The sequence below is a fragment of the Procambarus clarkii genome, chromosome 65 (genome assembly GCF_040958095.1).
Source record: "Procambarus clarkii isolate CNS0578487 chromosome 65, FALCON_Pclarkii_2.0, whole genome shotgun sequence".
Taxonomy (NCBI): domain Eukaryota; kingdom Metazoa; phylum Arthropoda; class Malacostraca; order Decapoda; family Cambaridae; genus Procambarus; species Procambarus clarkii.
In genome coordinates, this window is record NC_091214.1 from 26,369,951 (window position 1) to 26,385,351 (window position 15,401).

General features: G+C 43.2%; 2 non-coding genes across 2 annotated transcripts; both read left to right on the forward strand.

The window, feature by feature from the left end:
• The first annotated feature begins 11,174 nt into the window (after positions 1–11,174).
• On the forward strand, positions 11,175–11,246 carry TRNAD-GUC (transfer RNA aspartic acid (anticodon GUC)). Its single transcript has one exon. It is a non-coding gene; the product is annotated as a tRNA-Asp (tRNA).
• A 1,658-nt stretch (positions 11,247–12,904) lies between these two features.
• TRNAD-GUC (transfer RNA aspartic acid (anticodon GUC)) lies at positions 12,905–12,976 on the forward strand. The gene has a single exon. It is a non-coding gene; the product is annotated as a tRNA-Asp (tRNA).
• Positions 12,977–15,401: the final 2,425 nt, after the last annotated feature.

Below are 15,401 nucleotides of genomic sequence, written 5' to 3' on the forward strand. Positions count from 1 at the left end.
AAACGGGGCCCCAGGCTATACTACCACTCAAGGGGTGGATACGGGGCCCAGGCTATACTACCACTCAAGGGGTGGATACGGGACCCAGGCTATACTACCACTCAAGGGGTAGGTACGGGACCCAGGCTATACTACCACTCAAGGGGTGGATACAGGACCCAGGCTATACTACCACTCAAGGGGTGGATACGGGGGCCCAAGCTATACTACCACTCAAGGGGTAGATACGGGACCTACTCTAAGACCCAATATCCACCACTCATTTGTCGATCATCGCCTCCCCCCCCCCCTCCCTTCCGCCGAACGCTGCACCACTCCGTCTGTTTCACGTCGCTCCGTCACGAGTCGTCCGTCACACCCCTTCACTCATGTTTCGCCCGTCACACATCGTCTACTGCACACGTCGTCCGTCACGCGTCGCCTGCCATGGGTCCCACGTCGCAAGTCACTCCGATGGAAAGTTCACGAGTCGCTCATTTTCTAGGGAGTGGGGAAATCCTTACCAAGTGTGACGTCACACCTGTGTACTCAAAGGGACCCAAACGCCTTCCGGGCCAATCACAGGACCGTAGGGAATGGATGATACTGTGACGTCACCCTCAACAAACACCTCTTAGCCAATCACAATGAATAAACCTAAAGTGACGTCACAATTCTGATAAATGCATTTTTACTTAACTATATTTTATAGATTAACTATAGGGGGTAACCGGCTGTGCCCGGGTCTCTCTCCTCCCTTCCCCACTCTTCCCTTTCTCACAATCTCCCTTCTCTACAACGTCTTCCCCTCTCGCATCTTTCCTCTTCCCCCTCTTCTTCCCTCACCCCCCTCTTCCCTCTTAGGTGTAGCAGGCGGGCTGTGCCAAAACTCGTGTGGGGTCAGAATGTGACCTTGTCACCCTGTTTTATTTTTAATTCTTGCAATCCCTGACCAGCCTATGTCCGTCCCCTACCCCAGACCATTCCCCCTGCAAAGTTCGAAAAGACTTGCCGCAAGCGTCTGGTGTCCAACCTTTGACAGACAGAGATGACAGACACTTAAAGACATAGATGATGCTCTAAAGATCTTGTGTACGGTGCAAAATATATATTGTATAATATTTACACTGTGGAAGTTGTCTTAGTTGTTCTTGCTCCAGCGTGTGGCTTGCATATGCTTACAATATTTGATGAATTGACTTCATACTGTGCGTACGGACGTCAACAAACTCTGTAACCAAGGACATGACCCATAAACGTGCACGGAATCTTAAATTATTTTCTTATTTCCTTACTCTAACTAGTTTTGTGCTCCTGTGTTTGTGTACATTTTGTGGTCCAACGGTGAGGACAAGTTGTGTAATAAAGATGATCAGCCGGACAAATAAACAGACATTGAAACTGACCAACAAAACAGTACCAGACAACAAAACTCTGGTACCCACGTGCTGAATATAATGAATATGCAATGAAAAAACTGTGAGATTATGAAGTCGAGAGTGGATAATAAAAAAACAAAAATATCTGAGGTGAAGGAGGAAGTATATGAGCGAAGGTCCCAGCGCAAGACCTTGTGGGACACCATTGAGGATCGCCCACTATCACACTGTAGCCACAAATAGCAGTCGACCTCCCTCCCGAGCCATGACGCTGCACAAACTACCACCTGGTTCGTCTGGCGAGGTGTTGGTGTTGGGGGGAAGGGGAGGGGAGGTGGGGGGTGTTAGGGGGGGTCACTGAGAACAGCTGCGGGTTGGTAATGCTAAGCCAACTATGTAGTTTAGTCTCTTGGGTCTTTATGAGATGTAGTGGATGGTGTCAGGGGCCCCTGGTGGGCTCGCTATAACAACCTCTGTGGTTCTCTTGATATGTAGTGGCAATAATTCAGGAGTGGCGATGTTCGCTGATCTAGTGTCTGCGTTCCGTTTTCTTTGCTTTGATGCTCTTTAAATGAAGCAGAGACGCGTTGACCTTATTAGTCTTCTGGATTATTTAACAGCGACGCGTTTTCATTTGCGTTTAACTTATAACTTGCATCATTCGTAGGGTTCACAACCCGTCCTCCAAACAAAGACCCAAAGGTGATTCCATGCACCCGCCAAACCCCCTGTTTATGAATGATAAACGGTTTACACGCGACTCACAACTGATCTCGTTCGAACACTTCCGGAACAAGTGTTTCACTGACGAATTTTGTTCGAACCACAACGCTATAAATGCTTCACCCACGTACTACAAATACAAATAATCGCCAACAGAACCTAAACACCTAACCTATGCCTATATATGAACAATATACTAATATATTATAATATTAATTTATATTTGAGACAATTCCCGTTTTGAATGAATAGCATTTAAAAGTTTATGAATGCGTCTGTGGGGGTCGACTGCTGGATGTAATGGACCTGAGTCGAGGACGGGTTCGGGATTACTAGATAAGACGGCCTGGTTGACTAGAACGGGCTTCGAACCCAGTCCAAACACCCGAAGCCTCCGCTCTAGACGAGCCTCACTTATAAGCCGTTTTATAAATGTTAGAAATTTAAGATCGATGCAGTATGCTTTGCAACCCGATGATGCAGAGTTTGCACGAAGCTTATTGTATTGTTGAGACCGTAAATGATCGATATGGAGTGTCGATAGCTGGGATAATTCCCTCAGTCGACGCTCTAATCAGGGAATATCCCCAATCCTCCTCCCTCCCTCCCCCTCACACAACGTTATACTCTGGGAAAATCCCCCCATCCCTTGATGATATGTGTAGGGAATATTCCCCATATTCGACGCCGTGAGCGGGGAATATTCCCCCACTCGACACTGCAGATGATAAAGGTGGGAGGATTGTGTTATATAAACGAATGTGGGATCTCAATCAAACTACAACATCTAAAAAATTTTATTTTAAATGCATCACAATCTATAAATGTATCAATAAATTGATATTTACATATCATTTAGTATTATGAAAACTATTTCGTAAAACGAAGGATGCTCATCCCAGAGTATGGCGAAGTATGGCAACTCTCCCACTCTGGGCACCTCGCCCATCTGGCACCTCTGGGTATTAGGGAGTGCCACTTTCTTGCCCCTGATACTACTACACACACACACACACACGCACACGCACACACACACGCACACACACACACACACGCGCGCGCGCAGAGCAGAGCTCAACCCCCTCAAGCCCAACTAGGTGAATACACTCACACACACACACACACACACACACACACACACACACACACACACACACACACACACACACACACACACACACACACACACACACACACACACACACACACACACACCACACACACACACACACACACACACACACACACACACACACACACACACACACACACCAATGGTTTGGTACACCAATGCTGATGGGGTATCTAATAAAGCAGAAGAGATAAAAGAAAGAGTGAGTGAAGCAGATCCTGACATAGTTGCAATTGTGGAAACTAAAATTAATGACATGATCTCAGATGCAATCTTTCCTGAAGGGTACCAGGTGATACGAAAAGAGAGGACACAGAGACAGGGAGGGGGAGTAGCACTCCTAATAAAGCGGAAATGGAAGTTTGAAGACCTGGGAAATCGAGTTACCAATGAGTGCACAAGCTTCATACATGGAACTCTGACAGTAGATGGGAGGAAGATTGTGATCCTGGTAATCTACAATCCCCCACCAAACAGTAGAAGACCCAGGCAGGAGTATGATGACAACAACAAAGCATGTATAGATGAACTGCAGAAGGCAGCAACACTAGCCCACAGAATGAGAGCGAAGCTGCTGATCATGGGGGACCTAAATCATGGAGAGATAAATTGGGAATCAAGGAATCCCCATGGAGGGGACGAAACGTGGGGAGCAAAATTAGTAGATGTTATAGACAGGAATTTCCTGACACAACATGTGAAGGAAGACACAAGGGAAAGAGGAGGAGATGCACCGAGCCTATTAGACCTGATTTTCACCCAGAACGTAGAAGATATCGAGAATTTAGAGCATGAAATACCTCTAGGGGCCAGTGACCATTGTGTCCTAGTCTTTGACTACATGCTGGAATTCAAACTTATGACCATGGGACAAGAGATCTGGGAAAGGAGAGCTGACTACAGGAAAGGGGAATATATGAGGATAAGGGACTATCTGGGTGAAGTGCAGTGGGAGGAAGAAATTAGAGGAAAAACAGTCCAAGATATGATGGACCTAGTCATACAGAAATGCCAGGAGGCCGAAGAGAGATTTATACCAACGGTAAAGGGAAAAAATAAGAAGGAATATAATAACCCATGGTTTAATAGACAGTGTCAGGAAGCAAAAATGGCCAGCAGACGGGAGTGGAGGAAGTACAGAAGACAAAGAACAGAGGACAACAGAAGCAGATACAACAGAGCTAGGAACGATTACATTAACATAAGACGAACATCGGAAAGGGACTATGAGAACGATATTGCAATCAAAGCGAAAAAAACAACCTAAGTTACTACACAGTCATATAAGAAGAAAAATGTCGGTGAACGACCAAGTGACAAGACTAAGGAAGACAGAGGGGGCATATACTGAAAGTGACAAGGAAATCTGCGAGGCACTGAATGCCAGTTTCCATGGAGTGTTCACTACCGAGCCTGAGCAGCTCCCATTGTTGGAAGGGGTTACCCTAGATGAAAGACTATCAGATATAGAGGTGACAGCAGAGGAGGTAATGAAACAGTTGACAACTCTAGATGCAACTAAAGCAGTTGGACCAGACAAAGTATCACCGTGGATACTAAAAGAAGCAGCACAGGCCCTCAGCGTGCCTCTGGCAATGATCTTTAATGAGTCACTTATGTCAGGAGAATTGCCCAGTTGCTGGAAGAAGGCAAATGTCGTGCCGATCTTCAAGAAAGGAGATAGGGAGGAGGCACTTAACTACAGACCTGTATCACTGACAAGCATCCCCTGTAAAATACTGGAAAGAATAATTAGGCTGCGACTGGTTGCACACCTGGAGAACATTAGGTTTGTGAACAAACATCAACATGGGTTCTGGACAGGGAAATCGTGCCTAACAAACCTTCTGGAATTCTATGATAAAATAACGAGGATAAGACAGGACAGAGATGGTTGGGCAGACTGCATATTTCTGGACTGCCAAAAAGCCTTTGATACAGTACCACACATGAGACTGCTGTTCAAGCTCGAGAGGCAGGCGGGGGTGGGGGGAAAGGTCCTAGAATGGATAAGGAACTACCTAACAGGAAGGAGCCAAAGAGTTACGGTAAGGGGCGAGAAGTCGGACTGGCGAACAGTAACAAGTGGAGTACCACAAGGATCGGTGCTGGGACCAATTCTATTTCTTGTATATGTTAACGACATGTTTACAGGCGTAGAGTCCTACATGTCGATGTTTGCGGATGATGCAAAGTTGATGAGAAGAGTTGTGACAGATGAGGATTGCAGGATCCTCCAAGAGGACCTGAACAGATTGCAGAGATGGTCAGAGAAATGGCTACTAGAATTCAACACGAGCAAATGTAAAGTTATGGAAATGGGACTAGGAGATAGGAGACCAAAGGGACAGTACACAATGAAGGGGAACAGCCTACCTGTAACGACGCGTGAAAGAGACCTGGGGGTGGACGTAACACCTAATCTATCTCCTGAGGCACATATTAATAGGATAACGACAGCAGCGTACTCTACACTGGCAAAAGTTAGAACATCATTCAGAAACCTAAGTAAGGAGGCATTTAGGGCGCTTTACACTGCCTACGTAAGGCCAGTCTTAGAGTATGCCGCCTCATCATGGAGTCCCCATCTGAAGAAGCATATAATGAAACTGGAAAAGGTTCAGAAGTTTGCAACGAGACTCGTCCCAGAGCTACGAGGGATGGGGTATGAAGAGCGCCTGAGGGAACTGTGCCTTAAGACACTAGAAAGAAGAAGGGAGAGGGGGGACATGATAGGAACGTATAAGATACTCAGAGGAATTGACAGAGTGGACATAGACGAAATGTTCACACGGAATAGTAACAGAACGAGAGGACATGGATGGAAGCTTGAAACTCAGATGAGTCACAGAGATGTTAGGAAGTGTTCTTTTAGCGTGAGAGTAGTGGGGAAATGGAATGCACTTCAGGAACAGGTTGTGGAAGCAAATACTATTCATAATTTTTAAACCAGGTATGATAGGGAAATAGGACAGGAGTCATTGCTGTAAACAACCGATGCTCGAAAGGCGGGATCCAAGAGTCAATGCTCAATCCTGCAGACACAACTAGGTGAGTACAACTAGGTGAGTACACACACACACAATCAACATCACCAGTTGACTGACAGTTGAGAGGCGGGCCGAAAGAGCCAAAGCTCAACCCCCGCAAGCACAATTAGGTGAGTACAATTAGATGACTACACACACACACGGTCCTGAGACGGGACCAAAGAGCCAGAGCTCAACCTCCGCAAGCACAACTAGGTGAGCAGGCGATGAGTCACAATAACGTGGCTAAAGTAAGTTGACTAGACCACACACTAGGTGAAGGGACGACGACGTTTCGGTCCGTCCTGGACCATTCTCAAGTCACAATCGACTTGAGAATGGTCCAGGACGGACCGAAACGTGGTCGTCCCTTCACCTTCTAATGTGTGGTCTGGTCAACAACTAGGTGAGTACACACAATACAGAATGACAGCTTCCAACTACTGGACAAGAGAAAGACTTGAGAGTGGCTGTAACAAGAGACCAGAGGCGCACATCACCAGGATAACAAGAGCAGGATATGCCACACTGGCAAACGTTCGGTTATCCTTCAGGAACTTGGACAGAGATATATTAGTAGTCAACTCTCGGTGCATATATACCGAGAGGCAAGCTATACCCCACGCGCTATACTCCCCTCTCGGTCTTTCAAAACTAATAAAACTTCACTGCAATTGTAATTAAATCCCTTTTTCTTTATCCATTTCTACATTTCTTTGATAAAATCAACCTAATAAACATGACAAATTATGAAAATAAAAAACATTTCAGCCCACGTTAGGAGAGAAATACTCCACTAATAACACGTAATAATATTACGTTATTAATCCCTGTGATAACGACGTGAAATAAAAACGAAAGGGATTTATACATGTTCACAACGAGGCGGGAGGGGGGGGGGGGGGGAGGGCGGTAATCGAGTTCTCCAATGAGGGGAAAGTTACTAGTCGTAAATACAGGAACACATAGTTGGGGTGGGTAGGGGGGGGGGGCAAGTGTTATGGCTTCCAGCTCCTAGCAACAGCCAAGCATAGCGACTTTCTGTGCCTAGCAACCTATAGTATATATATATATATATATATATATATATATATATATATATATATATATATATATATATATATATATATATATGTGTGTGTGTGTGTGTGTGTGTGTGTGTGTGTGTGTGTGTGTGTGTGTGTGTGTGTGTGTGTGTGTGTGTGTGTGTGTGTGTGTGTGTGTGTGTGTGTGTGTGTGTATACTCACCTAATTGTGCTTGCGGGGGTTGAGCTTTGGCTCTTTGGTCCCGCCTCTCAACTGTCAATCAACTGGTGTACAGATTCCTGAGCCTACTGGGCTCTATCATATCTACATTTGAAACTGTGTATGGAGTCAGCCTCCACCACATCACTTCGTAGTGCATTCCATTTATTAACTACTCTGACACTGAAAAAATTATTTCTAACGTCTCTGTGGCTCATCTGGGTACTAAGTTTCCACCTGTGTCCCCTTGTTCGCGTACCACCCGTGCTGAAGAGATTGTCTTTGTCCACCCTGTCAATTCCCCTGAGAATTTTGTAGGTGGTTATCATGTCTCCCCTTACTCTTCTGTTTTCCAGGGATGTGAGGTTCAGCTCCTTTAGCCTTGCCTCGTAGCTCAATCCTCTCAGTTCCGGGACGAGCCTGGTGGCATACCGCTGAATCTTCTCTAACTTTGTCTTGTGTTTAACTAGGTATGGACTCCAGGCTGGAGCTGCATACTCCAGGATTGGTCTTACATAAGTGGTATACAGGGTTCTGAAAGATTCCTTACACAAGTTTCTGAAGGCAGTTCTTATGTTGGCCAGTCTAGCATATGCCGCTGATGACATTCTTTTGATGTGGGCCTCTGGGGACAGGTTCGGTGTGATATCAACCCTCAGATCCTTCTCTCTATTTGACTCTTGCAGGATTTCCCCTCCCAGATGATACCTTGTGTTTAGCCTCCTGCTCCCTTCGCCTAATTTCATCACCTTACACTTTCCTGAGTTGAACTTTAGCAGCCATTTTCTAGACCATTCCTCCAGTTTATCCAGGTCATCCTGTAGTCTCTGTCTATCTTCATCCGTCTTGATTCTTCTCATAATTTTTGCATTAACACAAACCTCACACAAACACTTTTGTGTGACAAAGGCTCCGTGAACGCGTGAGCCAATATTAACTAAGAACGCTTTTGACCCGACCAAGACCCCCGCAGATCACCCCTTGGGCGTAATCAAGTGATTAAGGTACTCTAATTAGAGTACCCAGCTCTAGAGTTTGAGTTAACTCTAGACCGTTACTAGAGTATGGTCTAGTGGTTACAAAGAGAGAGAGAGAGAGAGAGAGAGAGAGAGAGAGAGAGAGAGAGAGAGAGAGAGAGAGAGAGAGAGAGAGAGAGAGAGAGAGAGAGAGAGAGAGAGAGAGATGGCCGGCCAGGGATATAAGTAAATATAAATATATAACACAACACTTTTACCAAACACGTTCCCGCTGACACTCTTATTCATTGCTAATGTAAACACTCTTTTGAAAATACGACGTGAAATGTATTAGTTAATGAACCGGTTGCAGGAAGGGACATATAGGCCTCTCTCATTAGGTAAGTAAGTTACATTTTTCCCAGAGTGGCAGATCGTTAGAACAGGGTGGCAGATCGTTAGAATCGTTAGAACCAGGAGGCCTGGTCGACGACCGGGCCGCGGGGACACTAAGCCCCGGAAGCACCTCAAGGTAGCCTCAAGATAGGCTGTATTCCCATACCAACACCGTATACGCAAATTGCAGCACTGTGCTACGTATGTATAGGACGTATTGTGATCAGTATATATTTATTATTAATGTATTATTATTATTATTGCGAAAATCAACTGGAGCAATGCGGTGGATTCGAACCCTCGACCTTGCCGCACGTTGAGCCGCGCACCTTGCCTTAGGACCACCACATGGTAAAGGTTATACAACCTGGGATACCACTGAATCTTTAGGACATCTGGAGCCGCCCACTGAACCCACTCCAGGTTTTACCCATAACCCCCTTCCTACCTTCTCCCCACCCCCCCATCCCCTCACGCACTCTGGTAATGGAGTGCGCCCACCCTATACGCTCCAGCATCAGATACACACGGACACTAACCTGATATGTCAGGTTAGTGTGTCTGGCAGCGTGCATGGTAGCGTTCCCTCATTATACTGTGCTAGAGAGGAAGCCTCCTGGCTAATGAGGGTGAGGAAATGCGTGAGGATGTCCTAATGTGTATGTGGTAATGAGTGAGGACGTGGTGAGGCATTTAGGGGGCGTGATAATGAGTTTAAGGGCTTGGTAATGAGGAAGGGAGTGGCAATTAGGGAGGGCGTGGTAATGAGGTGCAGGGCGTGGGTAGGTGCAGCTGGGCGGCCTTCAACTAATCAAACAATGAAGGAAATGTAACGGAGAAAATTGACGGCTCCTTCCTGGGCCTTCCCCCCCCTCTCTCTCTCTCTCTCTCTCTCTCTCTCTCTCTCTCTCTCTCTCTCTCTCTCTCTCTCTCTCTCTCTCTCTCTCTCTCTCTCTCTCTCTCTCTCTCTCTCTCTCTCTCTCTCCCTCCCCTCTCTCTCTCTCTCTCTCAGGCTTCATTCTTACGTTCTCTTCTATTGGCCAACAGCCAAAAGAGAACTCGCCATACCACGTTAAGAACACACCGCTTCTCGTCCAATCAGCGAAGTAAAGCAACGTTGGGTTTGGTTAGTACTTGGATAGGTGACCGTCAAGGAACACCAAATGTTGTTTGCATTAAACTTTGGAGGCCTGGTCAGACTCCGGGCCGCGGGGACGTTGAGTCCCGAAATCAACGCAAGGTAAGGTACTGCACAGTTACCAACCCACAGTAGAGAGGCGGGACCAAAGAGCCAGAGCTCAACCCCCGCAAACACAACTAGGTGAGTACAAGGACACGAGCGGACTTTCTAAACCTGCACCCGATAACAAAGAACATTTTTAACGACTGGCTATAGACATTACGTCCGTTTGAGCCATATCGTCAAGTTTTCAGTTATTTTTTAGCACAATATCAATTCTTATACGCCGAGATAATAAGAGCCATCACCCCATTAGATAATAATCTATATGGAGCTTTATAGCGTAACAAGAGCGTTATCTTTCGATATGATAACGAATGATCTTATGATAGAACGTTATTATTCTTGTACCTGAATAAAAATTAGATTTTTGAATTTAAATCACCGTCTCTCCACGTGGAACCTGCCTGTCTAGACCACCTTCTCCACCTCCTGAATGCTTAGATGTGGAGTGTCGTGAAGCGACAAGCGTACTACTGTCTGGTTCGTTCTCGACACAGTCGGGAATTCCGGGTTCAAATCCAGGGCGATACATAAATGTTTGGGCGCGTTTCCTATCACCTCATGCAGGTGGAATGACTGTCCACAGAGCAGTAAATTCGTACCCAGGAGTTAGTGAGCTTGTAGGGGGATTGCAGACTTGGGGGGGAGTGTCAGTTTTTCGACCCTGGGCGTGGGGGGGGGAGAGGGGGGGAGACCTCAATACAAGCCTAACGTGTACTGTATGTATATATTACCCGAAAACGCTGTCAGCGCCCGAAACGCTGCGCGTACTAGTGGCTTTACAAGATTGTAAAGATTGTAAAAATACCATGCTATGTATTCTCCTAAACCCAGTGTAACTTCTCGTATATAAATAACTAAATAAGTAAATAATGAAACGCTGTGCGTATTAGTGGCTTTAGGCATAGTATGTACTAAGTCTATCTAGAACTCCAACATTCTGTTAGTAACTCACTTTGACTGTGTGTACTTTTACCTGAATAAACCTTATCACTCGCTGTCTATCGCCAGGCACAATGGAAATTGAATTAATTATTGCAGCTGAATGACTGATTTTTAATATAAGAGGAACTATCAATATTCTAATCAGATTCCTCGGTAGTATAGTGGTGAGTATCCCCGCCTGTCACGCGGGAGACCGGGGTTCGATTCCCCGCCGGGGAGGAATGTTTTGTTTTCTATCTATAGTACATAAATAAAGGAACTGTAGAATGCTTATTGGCCCATGCGAGGAAGATCCGTTGTTGGTTTACTTGAATCTCTTAGGATCCGGGAACTCAAATCAATGAGGAATCTTTTGGCATGCTTTCCTCATAGGCTATCAAATCGTACATGGGCAAAATTGTGTTTGTGGTTCGGGAACCCTGTGTTTTTTTTTTTTTACTTGGATATCCTTGTGGTTAAGCACTGGTCAAGGAGTCCTCCATTAGAGGGGTAGAAATAGCCTAAGCTACTCTATCCCTTTGAGATGTATTTTTTTCTTGTCTTAAATTATATTAATAAACATACTTGAACTTGAGTCCTCCACGTGCTTGACCAGTGCTGAAATTGATGTTTACGTCTGTGTGAGAATATCACGTGTGGGTGACCACCATCATAGCACAAACATATAGACACATACAGAGGAAACGGTAGTCAAACGATGTTATTGAACGCAAATTAACATCAATTTAACCAGTATAAAATTTATAATCAATAGTTAATTGGTGATAAGTTTCCTAGTTCGCCTGTCAAAGATCAGCCTCGTGCCGGGGTTCGATTCTCCCATTGGTATGTTATTTATTTATCTATTTAGTTACATCATAACATAAGAATATGGGGAAAATGCAGGTGACGCTGATCCTTGCGAGGCAGCTCCAAATTTATACCCAAATAAACCAGAATAGACTAAAACTTGAAACAAATTTTCATCACTGCTATAGTAGTGGATCTAATCCAAACTGAGCTTACTTAACCTTACCCAACGTACTCCAGCCTAGCCTAGCCCAGCCTAGCCTAGCCCAGCCTAGCCTAGCCCAACCTAGCCTAGCCCAACCTAACTTAAATTAAAGCTAAAATTTGGTTTAGTATGCACAAGGTGTGACGTCACTATGACATCATAATTTTATTCCGGCTCAGATTTTAGATTTAGAAAATTAAATTCACTTCCCAATACCTTTAACCACAGCTTGAAACATCCCGGCGATTCAACGTCTAATAAATATATTTCCCTGACATTTGTTTCTTGAATTTACTCCTATTTTCTCAAACCAATATTTACCAAGTTTAGTTTTTATCACTAGATTTTTACGAACTGCCACGAGGGCCTGTTTACAAAGAGCACAGCGCCCCGAGGACCATTATCAACACACAGCAACACCCCACAAGGCTTCTGTACAAAGCTAAGGGCCTGTAAACAAAATAACCTTAACACTTAGGTAGTGTTGGGGTTTATTATTCAAACGATTCACTAAATACTTTTTTCTCTAAAATGATGATTTAGAGTCCCGTTAGTACACTCGGGTTCGTTCTCGACTCACAATCAAGAATTCCGGGTTCAAATCCCGGGCGTGACAGAAATGTTTGGCCGCATTTCCTATTACCTAATGCATCTGTTCACCGTAGGTACTCAGGAGCTAGACAGCTTGTTGTGGGGTTGCATCCTGGGCGGGGTCAATAATTCGACCTTTGTAGGGGGGGGGGGGACCTTGATAGCCTAACGTGTATGAATACACTCTGGCTGTCTGTCCCCCGACACAATGGATTAGTATAATTTATTGTTAAAATATCAGCGCTAAGAATACCGAACGGTAACTCCAGGTAATTGGAAACGTTTAACAGATTCCTCGGTAGTATAGTGGTGAGTATCCCCGCCTGTCACGCGGGAGACCGGGGTTCGATTCCCCGCCGGGGAGGAATGTTTTAAATCTGTTAAGTGAGGAAATTAAATTAATCCTCTTGTCTCAAGTTCAAACATACGTCATAATATTATAAATTTTACCCGGCAATATGTTCCAAAGATCTATTCTATTCCCAAAACCAGAAGTCACATCGGGTCTTTTCTGGATATAAACTTAAGCAATGTGTAACCATTACTCGTGTATTATTTTGGTTTGATATATTTAGGACACATTATATCATACATGAACACAAACTTACATTCGAGACAAATCATATTCTTGATTACACAACACGCCAGAGCTGACGACCCCATCCTTAAGGGTCGGGCAGTTTATGGGTGTGTGTGTATGTATGTATATATATATATATATATATATATATATATATATATATATATATATATATATATATATATATATGTCGTACCTAGTAGCCAGAACTCACTTTTTGGCCTACTATTCAAGGCCCGATTTGCCTAATAAGCCAAGTTTTCCTGAATTAATATATTTTTTCTAATTTTTTTCTTATGAAATGATAAAGCTACCCATTTCATTATGTATGAGGTCAATTTTTTTTTATTGGAGTTAAAATTAACGTAGATATATGACCGAACCTAACCAACCCTACCTAACCTAACCTAACCTATCTTTATAGGTTAGGTTTGGTTAGGTAGCCGAAAAAGTTAGGTTAGGTTAGGTTAGGTAGGTTAGGTAGTCGAAAAACAATTAATTCATGAAAACTTGGCTTACTAGGCAAATTTGGCCTTGCATAGTAGGCTGAGAAGTGAGTTCTGGCTACTAGGTACGACATATATATATATATATGTCGTACCTAGTAGCCAGAATTCACTTCTCAGCCTACTATTCAAGGCCCGATTTGCCTAATAAGCCAAGTTTTCCTGAATTAATATATTTACTATAATTTTTTTCTCATGAAATGATAAAGCAACCCTTTTCTCTATGTATGAGGACAATTTTTTTTTATTGGAGTTAAAATTAACGTAGATATATGACCGAACCTAACCAACCCTACCTAACCTAACCTAACCTATATTTATAGGTAAGGTTAGGTTAGGTAGCCAAAAAAAGCTAGGTTAGGTTAGGTTAGGTAGGTTAGGTAGACGAAAAAACATTAATTCATGAAAACTTGGCTTATTAGGCAAATCGGGCCTTGAATAGTAGGCTGAGAAGTGCGTTCTGGCTATTAGGTACGACATATATATATATATATATATATATATATATATATATATATATATATATATATATATATATATATATATATATATGTCGTACCTAATAGCCAGAACGCACTTCTCAGCCAACTATGCATGGCCCAATTTGCCTAATAAGCCAAGTTTTAATGAATTAATGTTTTTTCGACTACCTAACCTACCTAACCTAACCTAACCTAACTTTTTCTGCTACCTAACCTAACCTAACCGATAGAGATAGGTTAGGTTAGGTTAGGTAGGGTTGGTTAGGTTCGGTCATATATCTACGTTAATTTTAACTTCAATAAAAAAAAATTGACCTCATACATAATGAAATGGGTAGCTTTATCACTTCATAAGGAAAAAATTAGAAAAAATATATTAATTCAGGAAAACTTGGCTTATTAGGCAAATCGGGCCTTGCATAGTAGGCTGACAAGTGCGTTCTGGCTATTAGGTACGACATATATATATATATATATATATATATATATATATATATATATATAAATATATATATATATATATATATATATATATATATATATATAAATATATATATATATATATATATATATATATATATATATATATATATATTTTTATATATATATATATATATATATATACATATATATACATATATATATATATATATATATATATATATATATATATATATATATATATGTGTGTGTACTCAAGAGTTTACTTAATTAAGTCCTGGACTGATTCTGGCTAAAGTATACGTGCAGGTTCGTCAGTGTACTAGTTTCACGCCTATTGCAACCCTCGTTCAGTTGATTGGCCTTAAGCTCAACACGAAATGAAAACCTTGGACGGGTCACCACCATGCTCTACAGTCTAGCAGATGCTAGATTATCGAGCACATGGCTACGCTTGTCTAGCTTCGGTTGAACACCAAAAGACGCACTTATCAATATTAATGCACTGTTAAAATTGATAATATTTGTGATCGTTTCACATGCCAACCTGTCCTTAGGCCAGGCTTATTTCAGCCCGTCCGCATAAACAAAGGCCAAAGTCCACTTCATGCACCCCATCAAACCCCGTTTATGAATGAAAAGCGGTTTACACACGACTCACAACTTCTGACGTTCGAACATATCCGGAACAAGTGTTTCACTGACGAATTTTGTTCGAATCACAACGCTATAAATGCTTCACCCACGTACTACAAATACAAATAATCGCCAACAGAACCT